Raw genomic sequence first — 20,794 nt, 5'->3', positions numbered from 1 at the left:
GATTATGGTTTGATCAATAATTGAGGCTTGGTCAATTGGATATCATATGTCTTAACCAGGACACACACACACACACACACACAAAAGAAACCAAAATAAACACATAAGCACCAACAATACAGGAAAAGACTGATAAACTGGACCTCAATAAAATCAAAACCTTTGCTAATCAGAAAACACAAGAGAGTGAAAACGTAAGTAGAAAGTAGAAAATGATTCCAATACAAATAACAGAAATACAGAGAGAAGTATAAAACAATAACAGATGACCAAATAGTAAAATGGCTGAGGGACTTGGACAGCCAATTTCACAGAAAAGTAAGGGATGTGCAAGCATTCCATGAACATATGAAAAGGTGCTTTAACTAATTGATCATGTTAGTAAATCACTATGGAAATCTCTCACACAAGTACTAGAATGATAAATATTAAAACAAACAGACACAAAAACAGATAAACTGCTAATATTAAGCATGGGCAAGAATTTGAAGAACCAGAATCCTCATGTAGCAAGTAGAAATCTAAACAACCATTTTTGAAAACTCATTAATATATACTGAAACTTAAAACAGGCATAATCAAATAGCTATTTTACTTGTTTCCTAGTGGCCAGGTCAAGGGTCCAAAATTCGGGCCTGGCCAATCAGATACGCTGCAGTGAAGCAAGGACAGGGAATCCTTCCCAGCAGTAACAGTGAGGGCATCCCCGCAGGCAGGTGGTGGTGACGGTGAAGAAGGCCCCTGAGGCACGACTTCCGCTACGGTTTGTACGTAGTGGCTGATCCCTGACCTTTCATTGCTTAAGATTCCTAGGGAATCTGTGACTCATCTGGCATTGCTCTTCTGCTTAAATTAGAATCATTATCTTTTGGTTGTAAATAAAAACTCTTAGAATATATTTTTGTGTGTATGTGTATGTGTGTATATGCCTGTATTCATACACTCACATGTGTAGCCACACAACAAAAACAGATAACCAAAAACAAATGCCTACCTGTGTATGTGTGCATGGGTTCCATGTCAACGCCACACAGTTTACATTTGTAGAGGCTACAATGAGTTTTGTTTCCTCAGTGATTTATGCAGAGCCGTTCTTGTTCTATCGTTTACTAAGTAGACTACATTGATGTTTGTTTGCTTATTGGTTTTAATAAAAATTTTATTAGCTCATTGTAGAAACTGAGTCATTTTCAGAATGACTTTTTTCTATACCTAGGATATATAAATACTTATGTACAACTTCTTAATAATTTTGTTATTTTTTTAAATTTTACTCATTTCCCTATAAGTTGTATGGGGTATACGGGGGGAAAAAACCTGTTTTTTCTAACTGATCAGCCAGTTGCTTGACACCAGTTATTCAATAATTTTTCTATTTCTGATTGATTTGAATTGCCATCTTTGTAAACTATATTAAATTTATATGGGTATCTAGACTTCTTTATGGATATTTTCCCCAATTTCATTAGTCCATAAGTTTAGTCCTGCACTAATTTGTCCCCATTTAATTACTGCAAGTTCATGATTTAATTTATTTTCTAGTTGAGCAGATGGTATCTTATTTTCACTGAAATAGGCTCTTTTATTTCTGCGATTTGTATCCAATTCCTCATTCTTGTATTGTTTTTTATAATTATCTCTTTTCCAGTTATTTTTGTAAGAGGTTTATCTACAGTATTGTTCTTCTTAAATAACCAGTTCTTGAATTTATTCATCAATCTTATAGTTGTTCTATCTACTAATTCATGGTTTATTTGAATATATTTTTATTTAAATAATGAATATCTGCTACCACCAATCCTATTCACTCTAAGCTCTTTGGGGACAGTTCTAATTTTTTAAACCTAAAATATGTTCTTTCCTTTGATTTATGCTATTTTCATCTGATTAATTGTCTACCCCAAAATTCAACTGAGCACATTTCATGCCCATTTTATTTATCACAGGGAAGCCGTCCTTTCTTTCTTAAGCTAAATACATTTCATACAATCATTAGCTCTATAAGATTGTTTCTTAATCTGGAGTTTTGTATTTATCTAGTTCCTCTCTCCTAGTAGCTGAATTTATTGGAAACAGGGACCGACTTCCAAAACAGCATAGCACAGTAGTCAACAAAGAGGATTTTTATGAAACACTGACAAGCACATATTAATCTTCTAATTTATTTTACTTAGTCCTCTATCTTTTGATACAAATGAGATACCATATTAAAATTAGATGTTATCAGTAGGATAAAATGTAAAATCAGGAAAAATACAAGAGTCAGATTCAAGAGAAAAAACTGAATATAATTTTAGAGGCAAGGGAGCCTGTATATTTACAAACATGAGACATAATTTAGTTTGGGGTCTCTCAATTACCAAAGCCAAAATTGAAGAATGATTGGCATTTTCTATGGGAAAATACGTAGTATATTTAGTATATGCTGCATTGTACATGGAAATGGACTTGTGTATAGGGTGAAATTCTTGATGTTCAGGGTCTGACGTAGTAAATTAGAACACTAGGTGTGTACCTTAGTAAAAGAAAAAGTAAAGAAAACAAGTGCCTCTATAATAAGGGCAAATAAGTGGCCTAAAGAAGCAAAGAGAGCAAGTCATTGATGGCCAACATAGTGGGAAATGTATCACGGGTCATTTAAGTACGATTTCACAAGGACCTCCAGGGGTTAGATCTCAGATAAGTTTAATGTCATAGTAAGAATATGCCAGATAGGAGCAATAGTAAGAGTCCTATTAAGATGACCTATGCTTTTTATTTGAAAAGTATGAATGGTAAATCAGGAACTGAGGCTGTGACAAGAGTAAAATAAAAGAAGCTATAACACCACCTCTTTCTTTCTTTCTCATTCCAGACATTGTATTTGAAGATGGAATGAAGGTCGGTTGTGGAGGTTTAACCTATGTGGGTCATGTCATGATGCTGCTACATTTACTGAGAAATTCCCCGTTCAAGGGAAGACACAATTAAAGCATCCCCAGATCTCAGGAGAACTCTTCCATGGAGTGCTTATTACAGACTGACATAGATATAAAACTCATAAATTTCTGTGATTCTGTTCATGTCAACCTTATAATTAACACAATATCTAACTTCAATTTTCCTGATGTTTTCCAACAAGAAGTGAAAGTATTGGATGGATCCAAACAGTTAAGTTACCACTACATGCAAGAATAGCTTATTCTCAAATTGCACGTCATTTATTTGTGTTCAACAGAAGGCCAGAAAGCATTAAAAGAAATAATCTAGTATTTGTCAGTTACCTGCAATGTCAGAAGTCAGGCAGATTTGGAGGTATTTAAAACCCAGAAGTAAAATGGTCAGTAATGTCTGCATGGAAATGCTTGGAGTATAGTCAAAGAGGGCCCTTCAGCAATGCAAACATGGCCAAGGAGACGCTAAATCTGAATTACAAGACTTCTGCCTGAGTATATTGGTTTTGCATTCTTGAATGAAGTATCTTCATTGTTTGCTTCTTCTTCATGGGATGTTAAACATTCAGAACAATTTATGAAGCCATAAACCTGCAAGATTTCTCTTCCAGCTTAAGCTAAATCAAGGAGATCTTTATTTTTATTTTTCTAGTCCACACCACTAAAGTCAGTTTATCATTGACTGAAGTGACCATAGTTATTCCCTCAGGGGTACTGTTATAATGATCCTTTTTATTTTTATTTCCTACTTTACTGTTTTGCTAAAATCAATATTTGAGGCTTCATTAAATTGACAGCTAAATCTAAAATGTGTTTGCTATCGTTCAAAATGCAAATGACTATTTGGTGCTCTTAGATCTAAAAAAAGTAAACATGTCACTGACATTATGAACGTATATATTTATTTTGAAATTTTTTACCCAGCAGGTTTCTTTTTACTTTTGTAGATAAGTCTTTTATATGAATATAAATTAGATATATTTCTTGATTTAATTTGCTACCATTATTTTTGCAAAAAGTAAAAAACGAAATTAGACAACAGTCAACACTAACGATGTATGAACTATGTTTTTACAGAGTCATGAATTTGTTCTCAGTTTCCCTGCTGTCGTGCGAATTTGAACAAGGAGTCTGAAGAATGCAAGGTGAGAATTGGCCTTATTTGCTACCACGCAGCTTGGTTATGCCATTTTCTACATTAATAGGATTTTGTGACTGAATGACCTTGTTAATACAGCAATATGTTTCCTGCTACAGCATCAGTAACAATCTTCTAAATAGGAAAAAGTAGCATTAAAAAAAGTCATGCTTGACTTCACTCCATTTTTTCTCTTCCTTTAGCAAAAGCAAACAACTTCCATTATATCTTAATGCAACAACTACCATTTTTTTGAAAAGCTACTTGGAGTATTGGAAATCCAGCATTTTGAAATACAAGGCTAAAAACCTGCTGTCCGACCTCACAATCAGGGAGAGACATCTGGATGTTTGCCAAAATGTCAGTTTTAAAAAGTGGTGATAACAGGAAAAATATTTCTCAGCAGGCATAAAATATATGGAATTAGGAGACCTTTGAAAGACCTCTACAAATTACTACAAATTAATGAGCTAAATAATGAGCTATTAAGATGACTAAAAGGCATTTCATTTCTTTTTCAGATCTTTGCACCCGTGTCATGTTATATCGGTTTCTGTTAAGCCTACACTATTGTGTCCGTCAATCCTGGAGCCATAATTTAGGAGTAGAGAGAGTAGCACAGCAGAGATTTTAGCAGACAAAAAGCGTGCTAAAATCAGAAAAGAACACACTTTGCTAAAGGGTGACCAAGAATCCCAGTAATTTGCCTAATCAACTGCTAGGAACTCTTACTCTTCAAGAGTTAAATAACCTTCACTGAGAATATTCAAGATCTATTTCACTTGTTGATCTCTCCTTTTCCCATTCCTTACCAGGCCTCACCAGCAGATCCTTGTGCGGTCTTGAAACTTTCTACAAATATATTTCCTCTCACTACCTTTAGGTTATTCATTACTTTCAGGACTTTTATTCAATTCTGTATACCAAAGGTTCGTTATCTTCACTAGCATCCTTAAATCAGTCTTATCTCCAGTTCCCATTCCTTCCACACACCCTCATCCTTCCTAACCATCCTTTCTTCTCTACCCTATATTGACCCTCACCTGGCTCTTCAGTTTAAGTTTTCACCGTTTCCTTTTGTCCTCACAGCAATTGTTCCAAAATCCCAGAAGGGTGGATAGCAACCCACAGGAACAGCAAAGCCTAGATGCAATTCGCCTAAAACAGAAAGATGGATAAGACATCAGTCTAATAAAAGCTTTCAAAATTTGTCTCAGAAGACTTAAGCTCAATTTACTTTTTTGTTGTTGTTGTTCCTTTGATCTTGGCCTCAAGTGTCTAAGTGTAATTAATTAATGACCACGAGGCTAACATAGATTGCTTCTATTTTATGAGACTCTCAGAATCACATTGTATTATATTTGCTGGTAGGGCTTCCACAGCAATATGCCACCAATTGTGTGGCTTAAATGGCAGAAATTTACTGCCTCACAGCCTGGAGGCTAGAAGTCTAAAATTGGGGTGTGAGGAGGGTTAGTTCCTTCTGAGGGCTGGGAGGGGTGGACCTTCTAGGCCTTTCTTCTTGTCTTGTAGGTGGCTGCATTCTCTCTCTGTCTCTTCACATCACCTTCTTTCTATGTGTGTCAGTCATGGACTAAATTTGGAGCCTCTAAAATTCATATCTGAAGCTCTAACCCACCATGCAACTATATTTGAAAATAGTTGATGTATAAGACTACTAAAAATATCCTTGAAATAATTGACCTGGATCGTGTGAAAAGACATTAACCCAAGCCTAATGAGTAGGATTACTTGAAAATCTGTATTAGCAATACTAGTACATGACACAGTTCTGATTTTACCTCTACAGTGAGGCAATAGCCCCCACCTAAACTTCAAACCAGAAGCTGAAGACCAAGTATTAGAGGAACGAATGAATGAATCTCATGGGTAAAGAGGAAGCCCCTTCTTTGTAGACAGGAGATGAGCCTGTGTAGCACTAGGTAGTTCCTGCCAAAAGAACACTGGGAGTTTCTTCCTCCTTACAACCCCAAACAAAGGACTTCAGCTCTTAGTACATCCATTCTGACTCTTGTCAATTCTTTATTATACATAATTCCTTTTATGAAACGTTATTTGCACAATTTATCCCTTAGGCACAGTAAGTTCACACAGAACATAGATTCTCAGTGGGACCACTATCAACCCCAAGGGAGTAAACATGGGAGGGAGGAAAAATTTTGCCCTTTTTATGTATAAAGCATAGATGTACATATAGTACAAAGCAGATACAGTATATGTAGAGTATTAAAATTTCATTGGGAGTGATACAGTGATTAGAAAAAAACAATGCACCAGGGGGTGATTTAAAAAAAAAAATGAAGGTTGAAATACCATATTGACATATCCCGTAGCCATGCTCCTTCTAAACATCAAACACCAAATTCCAATCCCCAAACACTCCCTGCCTCCCTCTCTCTCCTCACATGGCGTGTGCTCTGTTCTGATCTCTTTTCCTTCACTTTTCTTACTTTACTAAAGATGAACATTATAAAGGAATTGTACATTGAATGCCTTTAAATGGAAGTTCCCTCAATGTATTTAAATGTGACTTCACACATGATTAACAATAGACAACAGAATACACAGAGGAAAGAAAAAAGAGCATCACAAGTTTTCAAACATACCTTCAATGGAAGATGAGTGCAGGAAGAAAATGCTATAGTTCTATTTCAATAGTAACGAAAATAAAAAAACAATTTTTCTATAAAAATATATTGTACATGACTTCAAGTTAGTTTTCTTAGCTCATATTTTTAACAAATGTTTAATATGTATTATTGTATATATTAAGATAATATTATACATATTAAAACAATGTTGCAAATATTTTTAATTACTTCAGTGATAGCTGTGATATGTCCAGGGAAAAGCCAATTGATACAAAAGGACAAGGTCATTCCAAATGTTTACTAAGTATTCTAAGATAGATCATGGTTCAAACAACTTTCATCTCCCAGGATCTACGTTTTAGATCTTCTATGCTCCTTAGCTATCAACTGCATGTACAGCCTCTGGAAATTAGTCCATTAAGCTGAATCAACTTGATGGGAGTAACTATCCATTGGGCTCGTTTTCCAAAGAACAGTATTGTTCAGAGTAACAAAATTATTAACCAACCTGATCTAGGCATTTATAAAGCCCTTTGAAAGTAACTCAGAGTGAGTTTTGTGAATGAAAATCTAGTGTTCAAGTCACATTCTGCTTTAAAGGTTGTGACAAATACAACTTTGTTAAGAAGAAAAAGAAGAATATTACAAAAAACCTACAATCAAGCAAAAGCCCTGCACCACTGCCATTCAGTCCTAGGAAGAAAACAATATAAATTCAATTCAATAAGTAATGTTAACAGATTTCAGAAAATGTGCCAAAATTCGAGGAAGGCCAGGGCCCCCCTTTCACTGTTTGTTTTTCTGAAAACAAACAAACAAGAAATAAACCCTCATAGTGGCTTTTCAAGTCAAAGGGGGTAGGATCGAGGATGGGAGTTGGGGATGGCTGGAGAGGGGGATGTGGTGGTAGGGGAAATGGAGACAACTGTACTTGAACAAAAAAAATATTTAAAAAATAAATAAAGTTTCTATATGCTTATGTTTTTTGCTATATTTTATTTTTAAAAGAAGCAAGTTTCTGACTTGTTAAAAGCAAGACTTAGGAATCAAACCATTGAGTCTCCATCCTAATCAAGCCTAAGCCGCGGGGACTGTGGCTGTTTAAAAACCTAAACGGTTCATCGTGAGCCACTCTGCCAGCTATCCCCGAGTCCAGGAACGAGCAGCCAGTGAGGCTGTTTAAAGCTCAGATGCTGCGGCGAGGGCATCTGTCTTCCAGGCAGCTCCAATCCTGCCTGGTCCACTGGCTCTACCTTTATGAGTTCTTTTGATTGGTAATTGAGAGAATAAATCTTCGAAGGACTTACATGAATACAAAAATATATATTAAGATTTGAGTAATAAAATACCTACCAAAGTATTTTATGCAGTCTCTTTTCAGGACCCCGCCATTTAATTCATTTTGCTAGACAAAGATTTGGAATTGTGACTCAATTATAGGGTTTTTGCTTTTGTTCTTGTTTTTGCTTTTCTCATGTGTGATTAGGCAATTTCAAACTTCTATTTTTTTTGTACCAAACTAGGCATTATGTAATTTAGGTGGGGGCTGTGGAAAGGTGAGAGGTCACACCACAGACTTAAATACAAGTTACATCTACATTAGTGGAAATCTACAGGGAGAATTCAAAGGATTAGTTTGGAAAGCATGAGGTCTAATAGGGAAAGGTTGAAAGGTTGATAATATTGGGGTTGTTTAACCTGAAGAAAAAATAAGACTAAGTATTGATTGTCTCAAAATATTGCTTTTCTTAAAACCCTGTCTTGCTCTAGAATCACAAAACCTCCTAGAAAAGGAGCTAAGAGTTGCTCCCAGAGGCCAAGGAGCAGGATTTGAGCAGACACTCAAAACCTACTAAAACAGGCTGCAAACTTCTCTTTGAGTTTTTTTTCTCATTTTCCTTACAGGTTTCCCCTCACTTCTAAGAGATAGTTTTACTCAGTATTCCCCATTATCCCCAAAGAGAGCCATATAGTATCAAGCTTAATACTAATAACCATATTGACATAACCACCATTGCTTACTGAGCATCTGCTGCGTGCCAGACTGTTCTAAGCACTACTCACTCCACAATTATTCTCATTCTCAGAGCACTCAAAAGTAGTCACAGTGATGCTCATTTTGTATTTTAGGAAACGAAGGCTCATTAGAGGTTAGACACATTGCCTAAGACCACAAGCTAAGAGGGGCAGATCTACCAATCAAAACCTTGTCTACCTCACCCTAAAGTCTATGTTTTGTCTGCACCCCCATGAGCCCTCTCTAAGTAAACAGAATGGAAGAAGAGCCTTATGTACACAGATGTTAATAGCAAAATGATTTATAATAGTAATGAATGTGACATATTTAAAGCCATAAGTATATATGAATTATTAAGTAAAACTATGGTAGATGTACTTGATGGACTAAAATAAATGCATATTTAATGTGGAAAATGCGTCTAATTACAATTTTAAATTTTAAAATCCACCTGCTGTAGACACGATTAAAACCATGCTTTAAAAATGTCCAGAATAAGTCTGAAATCAATGACACTAAAACATCAATAGCAAGTGGGAGGGAATGGTGTGATTACAGGTAATTTTTGTTATTCTTGCTATCTTAAATGTATTCATATTTTCTATAGTAAGAATGTACTATTCTTATCATAATTGTTTAATTAAATGTCTTTAGGTAGCAAATGATCTTGGATGTTAGGAATAAACACGGTAAAACTGGACCCTAAAAATCATCCTCTTAGGAAACTTTGTTCATGCTGCCTTTCTCTCCCCCATGCCCCCTCCCCTCTGTCCAGCCTCCTACTCTGCTTCAATGCCCACCACTAGTCTTACGTTCTCCAAGGTCCTTGTCCTGGCTCCCTTTCCCACTGTGCTGTTTTGCCTGGACCATACTTTTGGAGTTTATATAGCTTAGAATTGTTACTTTTCTGTTTATTGCAAGCATGTTTTATTTCCTAAGGTATAATTCAGTGTCTTATGAACCTCTACAAATATGTCCATTGTTTAATTAAAGGAAGGCTTAAAACTCTTCTTCCTAGGGGAACAGCCTAGGAAGATTTTCTCCATCTCTATTGAGTCAAGAACAAGAGAATTAGGCCTAGTGTTCACAGGAGGAAGGAAATTTAACATCTCTCCCTAAGAAATGTTTATTGGCATTAAATGCTCTCACACCTTGGAGTAAGTGACCAAGTGGCCTTTTGGATTCACCACACTGGACAGCATAACTAATCATTTGGCTTGATGGATATGATTTTTGGTAAAGGCCATCATTACACCAAAATCATATCTGAAGAGTCATTTTTCATTTCATGGATTACTTGATGTCACTCCTTTAAACATACCCAAAACATAAACAAAAGTTGTTTATTCCCTTTGTAACAAAAAAGCTATTGAAAATAATTTCTAAGCCACAATATTTTCCTAAATTAATATGAGTCTATATGAAGTAAGAGAAATGCTCCCAGAAAAGATGATTTTGCCTTTCATGGGTCCCTGTGAGGGTTAACAGGATATTATCTGAAAATTTATGAACATAAGCCCTTTTAAAATGGTATAAGTCTAAAATATTTTCTTTCATTTGCTTCTCTTAGAGAAAATAAAACCTTAGCTTTTCAGCCTCTTCCATATATCAAAAGATACTTGAAAACTAATACTCTGTTTTATCCAACTCAGTGTTGGCTAGACTACAATTATGCTTCTTACCCAGCAAATACTAAATAAATACTCACTGAATATACGATTGAGTTAATGTTCTTCTTCTATTGACCCATGCAGGCAAATCTTGAGCTTCAGCATAAACTATAAATGCAGAAGAAGCCTTTCCTCTAGGAACAGAAAAAGTTGACAAATTCACATTGTTTCTTGCAAGATTTATCAGAAGAAGTCATGTCCCTTCCAGTACAAACTAACACACTGAAGTTCACATACTGATCGGCCAACTTCATAAATTGACAATCTCATTGAGCTCTACTATGTTGATGACTTAAGGCCAGTTATATTTCTTTAGCCTTATTGAGAAAAAAGGGAGTTTATTTATTTAAAAATCTGGAGAGAAAATTTGCAAGTGTAGAAAGAAGCTTTGAACCCTCATGCACTGTTGGTGGGAATACAGATTGGTGTAGTCACTGTGGAAATCAGTATGGAGTTACTGCAAAAAGTTAGAAGTGGAACTGCCTTGTGACCCAACTATCCCATTTCTTGGAATTTATCCAAAGAAATACAAACACTAATTTGAAAGAATATATGTACCCCTACGTTCATTACAGTGTTATTTACAATAGCTAAGATTGGAAAGCAGCTCAAGTGTCTATCAGTAGATAAGTAGATAAAAGTTGTGTTACATTTACACAATGGAATACTACTCAGCCATAAAAAGAAGGAAATCTCACCCTTTGCAACAGCATGAATGAACCTGGAGAACATTATGCTAAGTGAAATAAGATAGTCCGAAAAAGACAAGTACCATTTAATTTCACTCATAGGTGGAATCTAATGAACAAAATGAACTAAGAAGCAAAATAGAAAGACTCAAAGATAGACTGCAGGCTGACAGTTGTGAGGGGAACTGGACAGAGGGTGGAGGGATTGAGCAAAAAAGAGAAAACAATTCATGGACATGTGCAACAGTGGTGACTGTTAGGGGTGCCAGGAGGAAAAAGAAGAGGGTATAGAAGGGATAAATGGTGATGGAAGAGACTTGACTTTACTTGGGGTGGTGAACACACCATACGGTGGACAGATAATGTGTTGTAGAATTGTGCACCTGAAAATTTCACAATTTTGTTAACCAGCGTCACCCCAATAAATTCAATAAAACAGAAAATTTTTAAATAAATAAATAAAATTTAAATTATTTAATTTAAAGGTGTTAACAATTTGTGAGTATAAAATACTTGGAGTCTCTGAATTGTGGGGCAAAGTACACTAAATGAGGTTGAGAAAACTTTTCGCAATATGAGGTAGCTTTCTACATTTTCTCATTTCCAGAGAACAAATAAGCCCTTAAAATATTTTACAAAGATAAAAATAAAAAAAAATAACTAATAAGATTCTAATTTAGAGGCAGAGAGATCAGGGTTAGACGGAGGGTAATCTTATAATTCACCATTCAAATTTGGATGCTTTTGTTCTGAACAAATTCTAAGTAGGACTGACTACAGAGAAAACAGGAATAAACAGGGATTTTGGGGGGAAAACCCATGTGCAGTCATCACATCAGACACCACTGTTGACTCCCGTATGACCTGAGGCAAATTACTGTCATCCTCTATATTTCCCGTCACCAAGGGACATTAATTTGTGTCTTCAGTAAACACTTGAATTGAACACTTACTCTGTTCAGCAACATGCCTGCTGTCAAAGTGAAAATAAAAACACTTTAAGTCCCGGATTCTAATTTCAGAGTGATTACCTTGAAGTAATTGAGTAAATAAAAGCATTTTTATACAGTAGAACCTTGTCATTCTTAGATTTATTATTCATTGCAATAGTTAACGTGTGTTCAAAGTTTACAACATAGAGTAACTTGTAATTCTGCAGAAGCATGGACTTGAATTGTGATAAAGTTTGGGATCTGTATGGAGAGTGAGGTTGGAGGGGAATATTTAGCTAGCAAGTTAGCCAAGTAGATGGCTCATCAACTCAGCTTCTGCAGTTCAGTGGGAATTTGTTTTGTCCACCATTTCTTACTTCGTGAACAACTCAGTGGGGGGAACAGTAAGGCCCGTTCATATCTGTAATTCCAAGATTTAGAGCCCCATGACAATTCCTTTCAGAATATCAAGGATCAACCCCATATAATTTATTCCCCACCCTATCTCTATTCTTTGTAAGGCTCATTGTTGGTTCAATCAATAAAGCTTATTGATGGATTCATTTATTGCAAACATAAAACTTCCACGTTCAAATGTCTTCTTAAAGGGAATACCTTAGTATAGATTGGTTTATCAGACCAATTTCTAACCCTGACGGTGCATAATCTAATCTAAGAGGTTAGATTCTTAGAAGCAGAGGTGTTGGTAGGACACAGGTGAACAAAGTAGACAATGGAGTGAGGAGAACAACAAGGACACATTGTGCTCCTTGCTGCCTGGCCTGGGGTAAAGTGAAAGAAGGAATCATTTCAGATTGAACTGTAGAAAGTGTCATGTACATTCAGCACCTGGGTTTCTTAATTGCTAATATGAAAACAATGAAACACTTCTGCCAGGTCAGGCAGGAGCCTTTCACTATAGATGAGCAGAGACATCTATCCCATCTGCCATCTCTTACACACACCCTACTCAAATTTCTGCCTATTTAATGAAAAAAAAAAACTTTGTTGAGCTCCTTTTATATGTTAGGGACTATGTTGGGGCCTATTGATTGTTGAATACTTTACTGCATACACCAGAGGCACCTGCAGGTCAGGCCAATCTGAATTTATTATATGTATTGCAGCAAGTGAGGAAACCACATTGACACGCACATTAGTGTCTCAAAGGAGAACACAGGGAAGGATATTTATAGGGTTTGGGGGGAGTTTTTTAAGATTAGGTGTTGTTGGAATTGGGCAAAATTCATGACATAATAGTTTAAGATTAGTAGACATATAAGTTTAAGTTCATGATGGGAAAACAGTTGTCTGATAAGAGCTTTTGTCCAGTGAGAAGTATATTGTCCAATAAGAACTATTTGCCCACATGAACAAACTGGTTACCTGGATAAATTGGTTTGCAAGAAGCCTGAAACAAGCCAAATTTTTATTGGTTTACAGTTTTAGCTTTACATTTAAGTCATATTGACAGAGATGGTCTTACTCATCAGTTTGGAAGATATAAAGTTAAATAAGACATATTCCTGATCTCAAGGAATTTACTGTCCAATGTGGCGGACAAGACATGTAAACAAACAATTTTGGTTAGAGAGGAAGGAGCAGGTACAGCATATTACAGAGACAGGATCAAAAGGACTTAATTGTTGGTTGGATATGGACAGCAAGGAATAGGGAGGAATGTAAAATATTTCCCTTCTTACAGGGTGTTTTAGAAACTATTGGCAACTCTAAATAGGATAGAAAATATAGGAAAAATAGGTGGAAGAGAAAGATTTAAAAATGTTGTCCATTCTAGGCAGGTTAACATTAAGATGCCTTGGGATAATCAAGTAGTTAGCTATGTGGGTCAGTGTTTGGGTGGGGAAATACATAAGGAAAGTCACTAACCATAAATATCATTCAGCCCCAGCTGGGGGTAGAACCCATGGTTATAGAGAAGTCAACTAGCAAATGTACAGAGTGAAAAGAAACCAAGGATTAAACCCTAGATAACTTCAGGGTTTAAGAGACAGGTAGAAGACAACCCAGCCAAAGAAATGACAAAGACATCGTGGAAATCAAAAGAATAAAGAATTTTAAACAATAGGGAAAGTCAAAGGTATCAAATACTGCAGAGAAGTTACTATGATATGAGCTAGAAGTAACCACTTAATAGTTGGAGTGTTAAGAATAATTTTGGGAGGCAGCTTTTTGGCTCCTTCTTGAATCTCTGTCTGGTTTGTCCCCCCTCACCTTTACCCCAGCCTCTACCATGTCTGTAAGGATGACCCATGTCCACCTCTGGCCCTGGGGCCTTCAGCAACTGCTTGTTCTCAAGTGGGCCCAGCATCAGCTCCTCAGTCTTTTCCCGAGTGAGCAGCAGCTCCCGGCTTGGCCTGGGCACCAGCATGAATCTGGCAAGGGGTTTCAGTGGAGCTGGGAGCATGGGGACCATCAAAGCTATGCAAGTGGACCAGAGCCTGCTCAGCCCTGTGAAGCAAGAGGTAATCCCAATATCCAGGCCGTGCACAACCAGGAGAAGAAGCAGATCAAGAGCCTCAACAACAAGTTTTCCTCCTTCAGGGATAAGGTGTGGAGCCTGGAGCAGCAGAATAAAATCCTGGAGACCAAGTGGAGTCTCCGGCAGCAGCAGAAGATGACTCACAATAACATGGACAATATGTTCAAGGCCTACATCAACAACCTTCAGTGGGAGCTGGAAACACTGGCCCAGGAGAAACTGAGACTGGGAGCGGAGTTTGGCAGAATGCAGGGGCTGCTGGAGGACTTGAAGAATAAGTATGAGGACGAGATTAGCAAGTGCACAGAGATGGAGAATGAATTTTTCCTCATCAAGAAGGATGCAGATGAAGCTTACATGAACAAAGCTGGAGCCCGCCTGGAAGGGCTGACCGATGAGATCAACATCTACAGGCAGCTGTATGACAAGGACATCCATGAGCTGTAGTCCCAGATCTCTCACACATTTATGGTGCTATCCATGGACAACAGCTGCTCCCTGGACCTGGACAGCATCATCGCTGAGGTCAAGGCCCAGTATGAGGAGATCAGCCACAGCCTTGCTGAGGCTGAAACCATCTACAAGATCAAGTATGAGGAGCTGCAGGTATTGGCTGGGAAGCATGGGGATGACTTGCGTTGCAGGAGGATGGACATTTCTGAGACTAACCAGAACATCAGCAGAATCCAGGCTGAGATTGATGGCCTCAAAAGCCAGAAGGCTTCCCTGGAGGCCTCCATCAAGAATGTCAAGCAGTGTGATGAACTGGCCATCAAGGATGCTTAGGCCAAGGTGGCTGAGCTAGAAGCTGCTCTGAGAGCCGCCAAGCAGGACATGGCCCAGCAGCTATGTGAGTACCAGGAGCTCATGAATGCCAAGCCAGCCCTGGATGTGAAGATCACCACCTACTGCAAGCTACTGAAGGTCAAGGAGAGCTGGCTGGAGTCTGGGATGCAGAACATGACTATCTATACCAAAACCACCAGCGGCTACTCAGGTGGGCTGAGCCCGGCTTATGAGAACCTCAACTATAGCCTGGGCTTCCAGGCCAGCTTGGGCTCTAGTGGGAGCTCTGGCTCCTTTAGCCGAACCAGCACCAGCTCCTCCAAGATGGTAGTTGTGAAGAAGATTGAGACCCAAGATGGGAAGCTGGTGTTTGAGTCATCTGATGTCCTGTCCAAGTGAATGACTACTGCGGTCCCTCCTGTCCTCCAAGCCCGCAGGAAAGGAGCTCTGTAGGAAGGCACAGGAGACCCACCTGAAGCAGAGCCCCAGGTCTCAGCTCACCCTTGGGGTGGGGGCACTTACTCCCTGTGGCACCGCCTCTTACCCATGCCCCCAACTAAAAGCCAAATCAAGCAGGTTTTTTTCTCCTAAAATAAACCCTCAGCTGACTCTTCCAACTACAACAACAACAACAACAACAACAAAAGAATAATTTTGGTACTAATAATTTCAGTGAAGTGAAAATAGAACCTAGGATAGAGGTTTCTCTGTCTCTTGTACTTGTACTCTCAGTATATACTCTCTACTGTTTTGGAACAACATAGGAAGATAACTGTTTTCCTTTCAATAATTTCCATGACAATCACCTCTCAGAGTCACTGACTATAATAACTCAGTACAATGGGTACTTGTTTTTCTTTTTGAATAACTGAATTCCTTCCTATTGGTTAGGGAATCCCCATCTCATGAAGCTTGGTGGAAGTAGGTCTCACCTCCCATTACAGAAGCTGAAAATGTCAAATTCTCTCTTTCTATCCTCTCTTGCAGCTCAAGCATGATTGGCCATCTACCTTTGATGGGTCACATACACCAACACTAGACTCTGCCTCGGGAGCTAATGATGCCAAGAATCAAAAACCCTGTGGCAGTCTCTCTGGAAGCAGAAGGTACAAGCCACATCAGGTTCCTGGCTAAACATTTAGGACAACTGAAAAGTTGAGTGTTTGGTGATTTCCTCTCCAGGGAGGTTCTGTGTTGTTCAGACTCTGCAGTAATAAAAGCAGTAGCTGACATTCACTGAGAACTGTGTACCCAGTGAGAGTTTTTTGGGTACCAGGGTACAAGGTTTCTCAATCTCAGCACTTTTGACATTTTGGGCTGGGTAATTCTTCATTTCATGGGGGTAGAAGGAGGTTTGCAGAGGGAGAGGAGGGTCTGTCCTGTGTCTTGTTGGATGCTCAGCAGCATCTCTTACCACCCACTAGATGCCAGTAGCACACTCCTGGCATGAAGATGTGACCATAAAAAATGTCTTTAGACACTGCCACATACCCCTTTGCAGGCGAAATATCCCTCCATTTAGAATCATGCATTTAGTCATTCAGTATTCACAACCACCCCAAGATGTAAGAACCAAGATAGATTTTCGAGGTGTTGAGGAGATTCAGTTCAATCTCCTTTTAATAAATCTGGTAGTGGAGTCTAAATCAGTTTTTGTCAAAATCTGTCAGTTCTGCTTTCTGCTGTTAGCAAACTAAAACCCACCTACTAGCACTTCTCATTCCCCTTCATACTATTCTCACTGGAATCTCAAAATAGTGGTTGTGTTCCCCTGGACAGCAAATCCCTGGGTCCCACATAATGAGAACCCTGATATTAATGAGACATTCCTGCACAGGAGTTAGCAGCTTGGGAAAGTGGTTTTGTGTGTCTCCAATCCAGTAAGGCGATTTCCAAGCTTAATTAGCTCTCTGGCTGACATGGGTCCAGTGCCTCTGCAGCCCTCATTAGAGCATTATCAGTAAAATAGAAGACTCCACCGTCCCCTTTTAATGAGGCAACTTCATACCCTATTTTCCAAACAATAGCACAGAGGAAATCTCTCATTTTCTTCTCAAAACTGTGGATGGCAGGTGATTGGATTGTTCGTTCATCCTCTGGAAAGTCTACTTTCTTCTTTGAAACACTCACTGTCTCCCAGGGCATCACCTTGATAAGTAATCTCCAGCCTCTCAGAAAGCTCTTGGTAAGTTAAGAAATCAAGCCTATTACCTGTTCGGAAGCAGTAGGCTAAACACAAAGACCATCGCTTTACAACACATCATGCCCAAGCATCCTCCAAAAGCTTTTCTTTTTATTGGGAAGGTAGAGCCGTGTGGTTAGTTAAACATGTGGACTCAGGTCAGATCGATGGGTTCCACCCCTGGCTCAGCTTCTCACTGCTGGGTCTGGAGAGTTTTCCTAACCTGTCAGCCTCACTCACCTCATTCATAAAATGGAGGTAATCATCTAAAGGCCACTGTGAGAATGAAATGAGAACACAGTATTTATTCAGTAAATGACAATTTGTTATCACTATCGTTATTTACCGTATTTTTCGGACTATAAGACACACCGGACCATAAGACGCACCTAGGTTTTAGAGGAGGAAAATAGGGAAAAAAACCCACTCCACCACCGCCCCCACCCCCCACCCCCACAAGCCAGGTAATCTACATTAGGACTATAAGATGCACCCATCTTCCTCCCAAATTTGGGGAAGGAAGTGCATTTTACAGTCCGAAAACTACAGTAATTGTGTCCTTTCCCCCTAGCTTACAGATATATGCTGGATATTTCTTTTCCTTATAGGTGCCTACATATAATTTTCCACAAATTCTCCAAATTCTGGTTCCTGGGACTACTCAGTCTGTGATTAAAAAATGTGTATGCATTGTTGTCCAGGCCCTAGGTGTTTTTTTTTTTTTTTTTAATTTTTATTGTTATTCAATTACAGTATGCCTTTTCTCCCCACCCTTCCACCCCACCCCAGCCAATCCCACCTCCCTCCCCCACCTTCACCCTCCCCCTTGATTTTGTCCATGTGTCGTTTATAGTAGTTTCTATAATCCCCTCTCCTCACTGTCCAGGTTTTATTTTTTGGCCATCTTCACAACTTTCAAAAAACTTTCAAAAGCATCATCACATTTGACCTTTGAACTATGTGATTACACAGGGAAGGCAAGTGCTTTAGGGGATGATCCACGGTGTATCATGGAACACGGTGTATTCCTGCTCAGAAAAGATGAGCAGGAATCTCTCAAGGCCTGTTAACATGCATTTGGGTGCTCTTCCCTCATATCTCATGGACCATCACAATGTGACCCTTGTCTTTTATTTTTTCATAAGCACATCTTTTTTTCATTATTTGTTAAGTGGCAGGGGGGTTGAGCTAGGGGACCATTCAGTGTTTATGCCATCTCTCGCAATGTATGAACTCACAAACCAGGATTAAGTGAGCCAAAGCCATGTAAGGGAGTCAGCAAAGGAAGTCATTTTAAGCCAGACTAAGAGAGAAAAAAAAAAAGTCAGGTCCAGATGTAGCTAAATGCCAAAGCCTTCAAGGACATTTTCCCAGGGTGCTGGTGTGACTCCCTGACATTATGCCCTCTACAGTCACTGACACCAAATGACTGTTTCCAATCTTGTTCAGCTGAACAATCATTCTGACTCAGCTTTCCAGCGACACTGCCTCAGGACTGGCTTCTCTTACCTGACTGTCAACCCTTCCTTTCCAATTCCAGCCGCCTGTGTGTAACTCCCCACTGTCAACTATGTGAGACATTTTGTCCCTGGTTATCTTAACCCTCGACTGTCTGTCAGGCCTCACCTGCCTCTCAGTCCTCACCCGCTCTCCACGCATGGACTCCCAGAGACAGGAAAACCCTAAAACGTATCCACTGATTACTGGAACGGTAAAATTTGGTCTCTGTTTTCCAAGCCTCTAGAAAGTCACTTAATGGAACTTTGAATCTAAGTAATTTTGTTCATTTCACAGAACTTGCTGGGATGGTTTCACTGCATAACCCCAAAGTCATTGTGTAGAAATATCCAAAACCACCATTCTTGGACTGGACAATGGCTATCACCATGTTTGACCAGCTGCAGAGATACAAACTTCCCACGTGAGGGGAAATAGTGCCTCCTTTTATTGAATACTCAGGGGTAGTTATATCCTGTAGTCAGAGAGTCACATATGGATAAAGACTCCTTTGCTGGAGGGATTGAGGAGCCGCTCTACAAACAATCAAAACAGTAAACAAAAGGATGCTTTCCTTTGGGAGGAGCCAAGAGCCATGGACCAGAGAATATAACTGTAAGAATTTTGTAAAATTTCTCAAACCTTTGTATGTTTCCTGGTAATGCTATTTTTTTCTATTACCATCTGTTTAATCCCCACAGTGATTAGCACTAAATTTCTTAAAATAAAGAGTCTGCGTGCTTATCTTTAGGACATTAAGAAAGAGGAAAGCAGTAATATAGCTTTTCACTCTCAGGCAAGCTCACTAGGAGAAAGACCCAGAGGTAGAGGGGTGTTAGCAATTTCCAAAGGACAGGAAAATGGGTTGAGTCCTTGAAGCAAATAGAATTGATTAGGGCCTAAGAAGGGACTTGAGACTAGATAGAACAAAGTCCTTTGAAAAATTCCCCAACATTGACCTCGAAATATATCTCATTTGTCATTGACTAGCAGAAATATTCCTGAAGATGAGAGTTAAAGGGTGTCCTTTTGAGATCCCTTTGGACAAGAACTGAGTATGTGCCTTTTCACTGAGGACAGGTTGAGTGAGAATCTTATTCCTGAGAAACAACAATTTGTGGGAAATACACCAAACTGGGTGTCAGCAGAAATTGACAAACTAATTCTAAATTTATATGGAAATACAAAGATCCTGTTAAAGTAAAAATATATTTGAAAATAAATAAAGTTGGATTTCATACTACCTGACTTCAAGACTTATTATAAAGTTATTGTAATCAAGAGACTGAGTTATTGGTGGCAAGATAGAGAAATAGATTAATGAAACAGAATAGAGTTGGCAAATATATTCACACACACGTTCAATTGATTTTTGACAACTGAATTTAATAGAGCCTTTACCAAAAAAAACAACTGTGTTGAAACAATTTGATTTTCATATGCAAAAGAATGAATGTTAATCCATGCTACTTACCATATAGAAAAAGAAGTTAAAAATAGACCACAGTTCTTGATATAGAACCTAAAACTTATAGAAAAAAATAAAAGGAAATCTTATGAACTTAGATTATATAAAAAATTCTTTAATAAAATACCAAAGGCAGATTAACATGTTTGTAAGTTTGACTTAATTATTACAATATTATTAAGAGAAATGAAGAGGTAAACCATAAAGAAAGAAAACATATGCAAATCATATAGCTGATAAAAGATTTGTGTCTAGAATACCTAAGGAACAATTTTCAAATTTCAGTGATAAGACAAAATCATAAATGAGCTAAAAAGAAATTCAACCAATGCTTCACCAAAGGGAAAAAAAGATATGCAGATGGTAA

At 38.2% G+C, this 20,794-nt stretch overlaps 1 pseudogene; it reads left to right on the top strand.

Moving 5' to 3' along the window:
* Positions 1-14,264: 14,264 nt before the first annotated feature.
* LOC112298168 (keratin, type II cytoskeletal 8 pseudogene) lies at positions 14,265-15,679 on the top strand (annotated as a pseudogene).
* The last annotated feature ends 5,115 nt before the right edge of the window (positions 15,680-20,794 follow it).

This window comes from Desmodus rotundus, chromosome 5 (genome assembly GCF_022682495.2).
Source record: "Desmodus rotundus isolate HL8 chromosome 5, HLdesRot8A.1, whole genome shotgun sequence".
NCBI classification, from domain to species: domain Eukaryota; kingdom Metazoa; phylum Chordata; class Mammalia; order Chiroptera; family Phyllostomidae; genus Desmodus; species Desmodus rotundus.
Note: the sequence above shows the minus strand (reverse complement) of the source record. Positions and strands in the feature narration are given on the sequence as shown.